Genomic DNA, 10380 nt, shown 5'->3' with positions numbered 1-10380 from the left:
TTGGTAGCTGTATCTAAAATTATCTAGGCATGCATAACACTTTTATTTACATTTTAGGATTAAAAATAACAGCAGGCCTGTGTAATTGCTTGGCAAGAATTCAGGCCTTGTATTTTGTGATAGTACAAAAAGCAACTGTGTTGAGAATAGAAAGGAGTCTAGCAGTATTTAAGGATGAAATAAAACCATATGTTATTTTTGATGTGTAAAAAAGAAAGATTCATAACTAAGGCTTTGCAAAAGCTAGCACAGACCAAACTATTGGGATTCTACATACCTCCAGAAGGCAGCTACTCCAGGGACCTGAATGTTTCACTTTTGGGATTAGAAGCACATAGTTACTGTCTCAACCGAGGGAGCACTCACTGCTGGACAACCATGGATGCTAAGGGCTGCAGCAGTTCTAGAAATGAGCATGTTATAATGTTTATAGGCAGATTAATAACCTTATTCAGATTAAATCCAGATGGAAGTTGCTTGTTGCCAATGGTGTAACAGTTTGCAGAATCAGACCTTAACGGTCTGACTGTACTTAAATGGGTATATTGACTGTATAATTGCAAAACTAAAATAAATGTTTAATCTTATAATTAATCTAAAGACATTTCTTCTTACTGATTTTAAAATATAATGTAATTTGGTTTTGCTTGCTATGTAATTATTTGGTGACGTTTCATCTACTTTAAATCAGGCCCCTAGTCCTGCGATTCTCACTCATGCACAGACAGTCCCACTTAATTCAAAGGAATCCATTATTTTCTCTTCCTCTAGAGTCATTGAGGATTATAAAGCTGTAAGAAAAAATATTTAGCTCAGAGGCATATGTGACTGTATAGATATTCTCCTATGACTGGAATTTGTATGGCAGAACTGATTCATGCTCTAAATCAGTCAACCCACTTTACCAAAATAGACTAACTAATGAGAAGACTAATCAGTACGTTTGTGCATTGCAATTATTTGCCAGTTGCTTATTTTATTAAGTAATTTGCTATTGAAGCTCAGTCAGGACTAATGAGGAAAGGGGAAATTGAATTAATACATGGTGAATACATTTAATCGTCTTCTTTTTGTCTGTTTAAGAACAGAATACTATAAACTTGCATGATAATATTTTTTTATATCAGATTGAAAAGGGGAAAGATAAATATGGCATGCATTACTGCTGAAGTAGATGGTAATTTGAATCAGTGCATGGTTAACACTGTGTTGACCAATTTAGGGAAAAAATCATATTAAAGACTCAAGGTTAGCTATAAATCCAATAAATACAGATTCTTACCCTCATATAAGCACTGCTGGCACAAAGCAACCCTAAAGCTGATGTACCCAGAGATGGAAGGAGCATCCTACATCAGTATCCCTCGTTATTCAAGGAGCATCCTACATCAGTATCCCTCGTTATTCCAACTGGTTCGTATGAGTTGAGCATTAACTAGCATTACTTAGAGCTGATATAATGTATATTGGGGCCGGGAGAGATCATTCTTGGGAGGAGCTGAGCAAGACTGTGTTTCTTACTGGTGATGTTTTGTCTTGCCTTGTGCTCTTGTAACATTCAGCATTATGAGATACTAATCTTGAGTGGGTCTCTGCCTGTTACTACAACAGAGTGAATAATGGGTATAATAACCATAACAGCAGCAATAATATTCTAAAAATTATTCTAGATTTGGTTTTGTGTATTTGTTTTTGAGTGAAACATGATCAATCCTTCACAAATATTAGCAGGTCTTTCTGTTACCTCAGGACTATCAGATGGAGCAGCCTTTTTTTTTTCTGGAGTTCATTATGGAAAACGTCATAGCACCAAGTGTCTTTGAATATAAATTGTTCATTTGACCTTTCTCACAAGTTGAATGGCAGACCGCTTTATGGTGAGCAGCAGTGACTCATCTTCTGATCAAAATTAGGTTAACTGAGCAAATAACTCTATCCTGGGGGCGTACGTTATTTTCGGTACCAAGGGTTAACACCTTTACACCAGCAGGAGTTTGTAGAGTTGATTTCTGTGAAATATACTGTGGAAATAGTTTCCTGCTTCAGGTATGAGGCATTTATGTATTCTTAATTACCACCTCCATTGGCAGAACTTTTTTGTAAAAGGTCATCGCATCAATGCTCATGTTTCTTTATCACAGGCAATTTAGTAAAAAAGAAACCAGTGTCTGTACATGGTAGTGCAGCCTGGTGCTCTTGGCATCTATAGCAAAATGTAATCAGGCAGTTCTGTGTGCACTCTTTGAAATATTCCTCAGTGGTATCATCTACATGACTGCATACAGATGTTCACAAAGGATCACACTGTGTGTAAACTTTACATGTTTAACCTATTTGAAGATGAATTTACAAGCTTATGTAAGGGCTAGACACGACTTCAGCTCCTACGCTTATGTGTCCCAGGCATTATTCCCTCCCCACAATGGTTTGTACCACTTCAAAGAAGATGGCCCCAGAGAACCCAGTTTGTGGAGAGGACTCTTAGTTTTCCACTCAAGGTTTAACCAATGTCGCTCTGTGGGAATAAGAAGACAAAAGATCATACTTAAGATATGTTGTCTAGTCAAAACCAGTCTTTAATTCCAGAAGGCATTATTTGTTCATCAACTTTGTAGCAGCAGCTAAGGTAGCAGGATTAAAACAGAACAGCTCAATCCCACCAAACTTGTTGCTAGCAGAAACCAGACCTGATTTCTGTCTTCCAGTTTGCTCTGCTAGGTAGTTGGTAGGATGCAAAACCAATCCAGACATGGCTAGGCATCAGCTACAAAACTACAATAAGGTTATTGTTGATTTATTTTTAAACTTAAAAATGGTTGAGAGACGTATATTTTCCCCTTATTAAGGCAGAACTTAAACTCTGATGACAGAATTCAGAAAAGAAAATTCTCCGAATAGAAATTTTCTCATGACCAGTGAATTCGCTTATGAAAATTTCCAAGGGTGGAAGTCATTCGCGATGAGGTAGCAACCTCTTTCAGTTGGAGCACCTATGCAGTAGGAAAAAAAAAGGTGAAAATCCCAGAGAAGCCCATGGCTGACCTTGTCAGTAAGACACAGAATGGCTCGGTGACTTGGAATCCCATCTTGATTTGGGTTCAGAGCTTACACTGGCGAAACCCATGAGTAACAACTGTTGCAAATGTTGAGTTTGACAAACGGTTAAGAATCTAAATGGGGTGTTTCTGTTCCTGTACTGGTGTAGTGCCAGGGGCCCTCTCCAGAAAATACAGATGGGTGCCTGTGGGGTGGAGTGAAAATCTGAAGTCATGACAGACTCTGATCAGAACCAGGTACAAATCTCAACAGTGCCAGCTGAGCTACCTTAAAAATAAATAGCTATCTTAATAAAAAAAAATCACCAAGAGGGTTCTTTTGTTGTTGTTTTCGGTGGGAGAGCGCTAGCTCCTGCCCGCCCCTCCCTCACGCTCCTGCAGCGAGCGGGAGCAGCGCGGAGCTCGTTCCCGCCACGGCGCCCCGGTAGCTGCAGGGCCACGGAGCGGCCTCCGTCCCCTCCGGCACCTCGCCGCGGCGTTGTGGCTCCCGCCCGGAGCTCCGCGCTTCCCTGGGCCGCTTCCGCCCTCCGGAGCGTCGGGGCCCGCGCCGGCCACTGCGGGCGCTCGATGGCTCCGGGCCCGATTGCACAGCCCTGAGCAACGGCGGCGCCGTCCTCCCTCCCCCGCCGGCGGGCGGCAGCGGCGGCGGCCCGGGCGCAGGCCCCCGCCGCCCCCCCGCGTCGGAGGAGGGCGGGCGGACAGAGCCGAGCCCGCAGCGCCGCTGCCGCCCCGCAGAGGCGCGCCGAGCCGCGCCGTGCCGGCCAGGTACCGCGAGCGGGCAGGGAGGGGCGGACGGCGCCGGTCCAGCCCCGCCAGCCGCCGGGGCAGGCGGGGAGTGGGCGTCTGAGAGGGCGAGGAAAGGGGCGCGGGGAGCCCCGGCGGCCGCCTGGGCGGGGGCGTAAAGGCCCGGAGGAGGGCACGGAGCCGCCCGGGGGGAGAGGCGGGGATGACCCTAAAAGAGCGGGGAGCCAGCACCCCCCGGGGGGTGTCCGGGCTCGGCGCGGGGTGAGGAGTTGTGTGAAGGGGGGCAGAAGGGCCGAGGGGAGCCGGGGAGCTCGCTGAGGGGCTGGGGCTGCTCGAGGCCTGCGCCTGAAAAGTGCTCCATCACCCCCGGAGCCGTCTGGGTGGGCGAGCGGGTGGGTGAGGCAGAGAAGCCGCTTTTAAAGCCGGCGGCCAGGCGGCTCCTGGGCTCCCTCAGCAGAGCTCGTCTCGTCGCCTGGCGTTGCGGGGCAGGTCTCACCCCCGTGAGGGGAGCGGAGAAAGGTATTCCCGTCGGGGGCCGAGGCAAGCCGGCCACACGCGTGGTGCCGTCCGAGTGTGCCCCGCCACGCCGCCGGGATGTCACGGGGAGGGGCGGGACATCGACCGTGCCCCCGGGTTTGGGGTAAGCGGGAACGAGGTGCAGGGCGGGCGTTTGCCTGGTACGGGCCGATGCGGATCTTCGCACTGCAGGGACAGATTTGGCATTCACTTGCAGTGAGTGTGCATGCTTTTAGAAGCTTTTTTATCTTTTTTTAATAAAACTTTGTAATTAAGGAATATTTTGGGGGAAGGGTAGTGGTATTGGAAATTCTAGTATGCAGAAATATTCTTGCAGTCTTTTGCAGTTTGAATTCCTGGCTGTCTAGATAGGGCGATGAGTGAGTCTGCACCATATGACCAGTAAAAACTTTGCACAGGGGTGTAAAACCTGTAAAATTGCATTAGCGTTGACATTTTGGAATGAGGAAAAGAGTAATAGACATAGTAAGTTTAGTTAAAATAAGAGTAAAGGTTATGGAGAGATGGGTGGAAGGGTGACAAAAGAGGAGGAAGGCAGATAAAGTTAGGTGAGTTCAGCTTTGTGCTTCTATAAATGAAATTTGATATTTTTGGAAGTTTGGATTCATTGTTTGTAATGTTTCTTTAAGTTTGGGTTTTGATTTTGCAGGATTAATTGTTTATAGTTGTGGTTGTGAATTGTACTAAACTTTTATGTTAGTCTTACATGCCATAAATATTTTCCCTGTCTTCAGAAATAGGCAAGCTATATTTTTTTGGTTTTGGTTTTGGTGTTTTGCTCCATTATATGTAATATTCTCTACTCATGTATGAAATAACAATTGAGACCCAGAAGACAGATTACTTCTGGTTGTGTGCAGAATGAAGTTTGGGTTTCTCTTCCTTTTCCCAATGGTTTGATACAATGGAAAGGAGGCGGGGGGAGGGAGGAAGCCAGTTTAATGTTACACTAAGTCTAGCAATATATAGAAAACTTGTGCTTGATTCTTGAACAGAGGATCAGTTTTATTGTCAGTAAAATATCCGAATTACTGACTAGTTCATGACGTTGTATCCCAACATGTCAAAAACTTTGTTAGTCAATGCAAGATGATCTTCTGTTTTAAAATTCAGAACATCCTAACGAGGCAGAAGGTTAGAAACAACTTCTCAGAAAAACATTTTCAGCTTGTGGGATGTTTGTTCTATTCAGTTCTTTCGCTTGCAATTTTTACTGTTTTAAGGAAGCAGAACCTTAAAAAAGACATGAAGTATGTCTTCATCTACATTGCAAACCAAAAAAATCATGAAATCTCTATACAGTTACATTTTTTGAGTTGTTTTGGAGTTTTCTTTGGGGAACAATCATTTAAAATATCTAGAGAATCAACCATCACAGTGAGGTATGTCAGTGATTTATGCCTGGATAGTGGTCTCTGATCTGCCAAACAAGTCTCCTGCCAAGTCTGCACCTGTGAGGGCTTCTGCTGCTAAATTTCTGCATTGGTGTATTTTCAGTGCAGTTGAAGTCTAGTCATAGTACTAGTTAAGCTAGTACAATGATAGCCATTATGATTTTCGGGAAAAATAAGTATACTTTTCCAGGATTTCAGGATATCTTCAGCAAAAATTTCCTGTGGTTTAATTTAATGCTAAGCTAGACTGGATTCAGTGTTTACCTTAATGAAAAACTGGTAACTAAAATCAACCTGTGCTTTGGGTTATCTATATGCATATATATCACCTACTATAAGTCAATTTAACATTTTAACAAATAATTTAATTCCGTGAAACTCCTATCATTGTGACAAAAAAACCCCGTCAGTATACTCAGTTCGATATATTTTGTCTATATTAGATAAACAATATAATCTACAATGTTGTCAGGAATAAAGCCATGTTCAGACATAAATTGAAATTATTTTTAGGATTTAGGTGGATGTTTATACTTCTGTGATTTTTGGGCACTTGCCTTGCTATCACACCAGCTTTCATACCTGTGAAGAAATAAAACAAAAGCATCCTATGCATTTTCATTCAGACTGAAGTTAGTTATTGCTTTCTGAAGTTTAGTTAGTCAGATTTTTTTGGTGGGGGGAATCTTTTAAACTCAATTTGTCAGAATCAGATTTCCAGATATGATACTGTTTTTCGAACTATTAGAAGCATTAGTTAATTATTTATGTGCAGTTTGCCAGGTTGCCTGTACATGAGGTAATGTTCTGAGGTCCCTATAATGGAGGCAAGTTTATCTTTTGACTTAAAACTTTCAGAAATGAACCTAGCTAATATTCAGGAGTTGTGGGTGCTAGCGGGGACAGAGCATGCCAGTAGTGCCTGCTGTGGAGCTCAGGAAATGGCTGATTTATATTTCTCTATAACTGAAGGTAGCTGTTTCTTGGTTTCCTGGAATAGTCCTTCTCATGCGGAGATAAAGATTAAAGTGATGATAAGAAACATGAAAGCAAAGTATAACATGATGAATGAATGTCTTCCAAAATCTGAGGTTTTTTTAAAATGTCTTGAATGCTTTGCATTGCTAAAACAGCTATTGCATTTCCAGGCACATTTTTGTCAGGGTTTTTGTCTAGTTGTGTCAAGCTTTGTCCTCAAAACTTCACAGAAATCATTCAGTGTTCCTAGAAGACATTGTCTTGTCATTTCTTTCACACTTCAGCAAATGTATATTGTGTTGTAGTTCTTATCAATGTCACCATTATGTATGAGGATTCTGGGTGGTCACATTCTTTGTGTGAATATTTTTAAAACCAGCAAGACCAGAACAAGGATTCTGATAGATTTCACTTAGATCTTTGTTGCCTTTAAGCTTTGTTGCTTTTTCAGATACAGGGTGATTCTTCTGAAACTTGGAAATCAATAACATTTCATAAGCATTTTGCTAGGAAAAACAGTCATTTGGAACTGGTCCTGTGGGAGTAAACAAGTAGTTTGTCTGAGCATCATTGTGCACAAAACATCAAAATATAGCCCTTTTGTTTTGCAACACAGATGAAAGTAGCTGAGAAATTAACAAGAATTCTGTTTGGGCTGCATGATGTTTGTTCTTTAGCACAGTGTGAAATGCCATGTGAACATGGCAAGACCTACATGAAAGGTGCAATATATGAAGATGCACTTGAGTTACATCTTTAAGAAGTACCTGCATAAATGCTACCAAATTTTCAATGATAGAATAGATGCATAGTTGTCCTGGGGCAAATTGGTTCGTCCAGAACACTGTTAAGTGGAGAGCCTGAAAGAAAGGGGTCTTATTTCAACATCAGTGATTTCAGAATCATGTTTCTAAGCTGGATAGTTGCATACAAAAATATAACGGAAGTGGAAGTTGCCCCAGTCTGAAATCTTCAGCAGTAATTAGAGGAAATGGATGGTTGTGTAATAATCTGTTATTTTTTTGTTGCACGTAATCAAACAGATTCTTCAATGCTTTTTGCTATTCTGGATAATCATGTGATGCAACTATGTACATATTTTTATTTAAAAAGGAAGATAGCTTGATTTGTGAGGGGAATTGAATCCCTTCATAACACAGAATATGCAATAAAACATACAAGTACTCAACTGCGAGATTTACCATCTAGTGCATTTTTCACATGCTAGTGTACTTAAAACCTGATATTAAGAGTTACTGTTCTGCTTGATTTAAAAGTCTTAAAATCTTGGACCTTCTCCTCCATGGCCTGGTGTTCTTTTTCCATGTGCTCTGGCTTGTGGTCTTGTGATGGCATTCCCTTGTGGCCTGTTCTTGCAAACTGCTGTTGAACATCACTGTTAGTCCCATCTTCTCCATGCTTGGCTTCAAATTTCCCCACTGCTGACCGATATAACATAACACAGCAAAATACCTGGCATTCTTCTGGCAGTATATTAATTTTGGATGAAAAGCAATCAAGTCTATTTCATGCCAAGGAGTAATTTGGTCCAAATTGATGAGACTAATCGCTGACAAATTCAAGCATGTATGTGTATGCATTGAAAGACTGGGCTCTGGTTTGATAACCTCTTCATAGTCCTCCTCATCAAGGGTTGAATCAATTCAACATACCAATGCTTCTGCTAAAGAAAGTCGATCTTCAGGGGAGTTAACTGTCTCTTTCTCTCTTCCCCCTCCTCCGCCCCCCTTTCTCCTCTTGGTGTCTTGGTGCTGAAATGCCCTGAATTTTCTTCTATGTTTTATTTGAAACTACATGCAAGAAAGCAGTGAAAGGTCACATGAAATTCTCAGCTTTTTTTAAGTTGAATGAGAGGCCAAGAGTGATTAGCACTGCTGAACAAAATGTGTACAGAAGGGTCAGTGCTCTGTCGGGACCAACAGTTAACCTGCCATTGCTTCATGTGGCTCTGCAGAGTGAAAAATTTAAGGTTTCTGTATATAGAGAAAAGGCACAAGTTGGCTGACTGCTAAGGATCCCACCACCCAAAGGATATTGGAGTACTGATGGACTTACGCTGGCACTTTTATTTGGCTTTGCCTTCTCTTACTGAAGATTTTGAGGCAGACTTTGCTTCTGTGTTAGTTGGTAATAGTTTGTAGAAGTCAATGAGTAAAACAAAGGCTGACCTGTCTTTCAAGTAATAATAAATACTTTTCTCTAGCTGTTGAATATTTCCACTTCAATATATTTCCAGTGTCTAAACTCCAAGCTCATCTGAGCTGGAATTTTAGTCCTTTTTTTATTTCTTATCAAATTATTAAGATTCTATCATTGTAGTTTATTTAAGTTACATTATTTCTATGTGTGCTATAAGTTCTAGCTAGATTACAGCTGAAGATAACTCAGTCCTTCCTTCCCTGGGCAATCAGGTCTCCTGTTTGAAGTTGCTGGGAGTTTGATCCTGCACTTTTTGCCTTCTCCAGACCTCCCTGCCTCCTTGTTTGCCTACTAGCATAAACGATCCACTGTAACTATTGGATTTTGATCTGTGTTTCATTCATAAGTAGATGAATTTGGCTGATGCTTTGAGGTGGCTTTTTGGCCCGGCTGGCAAAAAAAGCATCACACTCAGTTTCTCTTGTCAGAAGTAAGGCCAAGGGAGCTGGGCAGGGGATTTTTTTTTGTTTGGGAGACACTCTAAACAGGTATGTGCAAGGGTTTTACACAGGCTTGAGCATCGATCATCTCTCCATGCAGTCAGCTCAGATGCATGGGTAACGATCATCCCATTAAACTTTTAAAACAGTGCTGCAGGAGTAACATTGATCTGAACTGTTAATGACTAGAACTAAACGTGTCGGGCTGGAAGGCTTTCCCTTAAATGTGTTGGTTCACTTGTTAGATAGATGATAATAAATCTTGCTTTCTGAGGAAAAAACCATGAATTTGAAGTCAGTTAAAATACCACTGCGATGCAGTGAAGGACAGCTTGAATCTAATGAACGTGCTTCAGCTCTGTTGTTCAGCAGTGTGATGGTTATGACATTGATTGTGTAGTCAGCCCAATGGCAGCTGTTATGAAAACACTGGTAATTATTACTGGCCATTTTTAATCTTACTCATTACTTTACTATTACTTATTACTTGTTTTTTACTGTTACTCATTACTGGCAATGACTAACAGTGATCATTTCTTAGAAGAATAACGTCCTTTTTACTTCTCTGCTAGACTAGTCTTTGGTACAAAATTGAATCCACAGGTTTATCTTTATGCTTTATATCAGATTTGATGCAGAATTTTTTTAATACTTGTGAAATTATAAAAATATAAATAATTATTGTGAAGATAAGTTAAACAGCACTTTATTTTCTTCACTACGTAGTAGATGTAAAGGACCTAGGTCCTCATCTAGATTGTACATTAGATCCTCATCTAAGTATCATGCTCAGAGGGCTGAGGTTGATCTGATTTCTATTTGAGCAGCACTTATTCCTAGCAAATAGAGACAAAGTGCTGGAAAAACAAGAGATCATATGTGAGAAATTTTAAAAGTATGTAAGTACATACTTCATCTGTGTGGTAGTTTCCATTACTCGTGCTGATTTTCCTTAAAATGATGAGTCATAATTTAAAGGCTTAATTTTTTTTGTGAAAGATCAGTTAGGAG

At 41.3% G+C, this 10380-nt stretch overlaps 1 protein-coding gene across 5 annotated transcripts in view; it reads left to right on the top strand.

Annotated features, from left to right (window-relative positions):
- Positions 1 to 3736: 3736 nt before the first annotated feature.
- HEATR5A (HEAT repeat containing 5A) overlaps positions 3737 to 10380 on the top strand; it is a 72175-nt gene continuing 65531 nt past the window's right edge. For 4 of the 5 annotated variants that reach the window (XM_068398698.1, XM_068398697.1, XM_068398696.1 and 1 more), the window contains exon 1: positions 3737 to 3821. The gene's annotated coding sequence lies outside the window, so the exon portion shown is untranslated. Of the gene's footprint in view, positions 3822 to 4289; positions 4441 to 10380 lie in introns of those variants that run through there. The other variant, XM_068398695.1, reaches the window with a different exon arrangement.

This window comes from Nyctibius grandis, chromosome 4 (genome assembly GCF_013368605.1).
Source record: "Nyctibius grandis isolate bNycGra1 chromosome 4, bNycGra1.pri, whole genome shotgun sequence".
In the NCBI taxonomy this organism is placed as follows: Eukaryota; Metazoa; Chordata; class Aves; order Nyctibiiformes; family Nyctibiidae; genus Nyctibius; species Nyctibius grandis.
The sequence above is the reverse complement of the archived record's forward strand: the minus strand, read 5'-3'. Positions and strand labels throughout refer to the sequence as shown.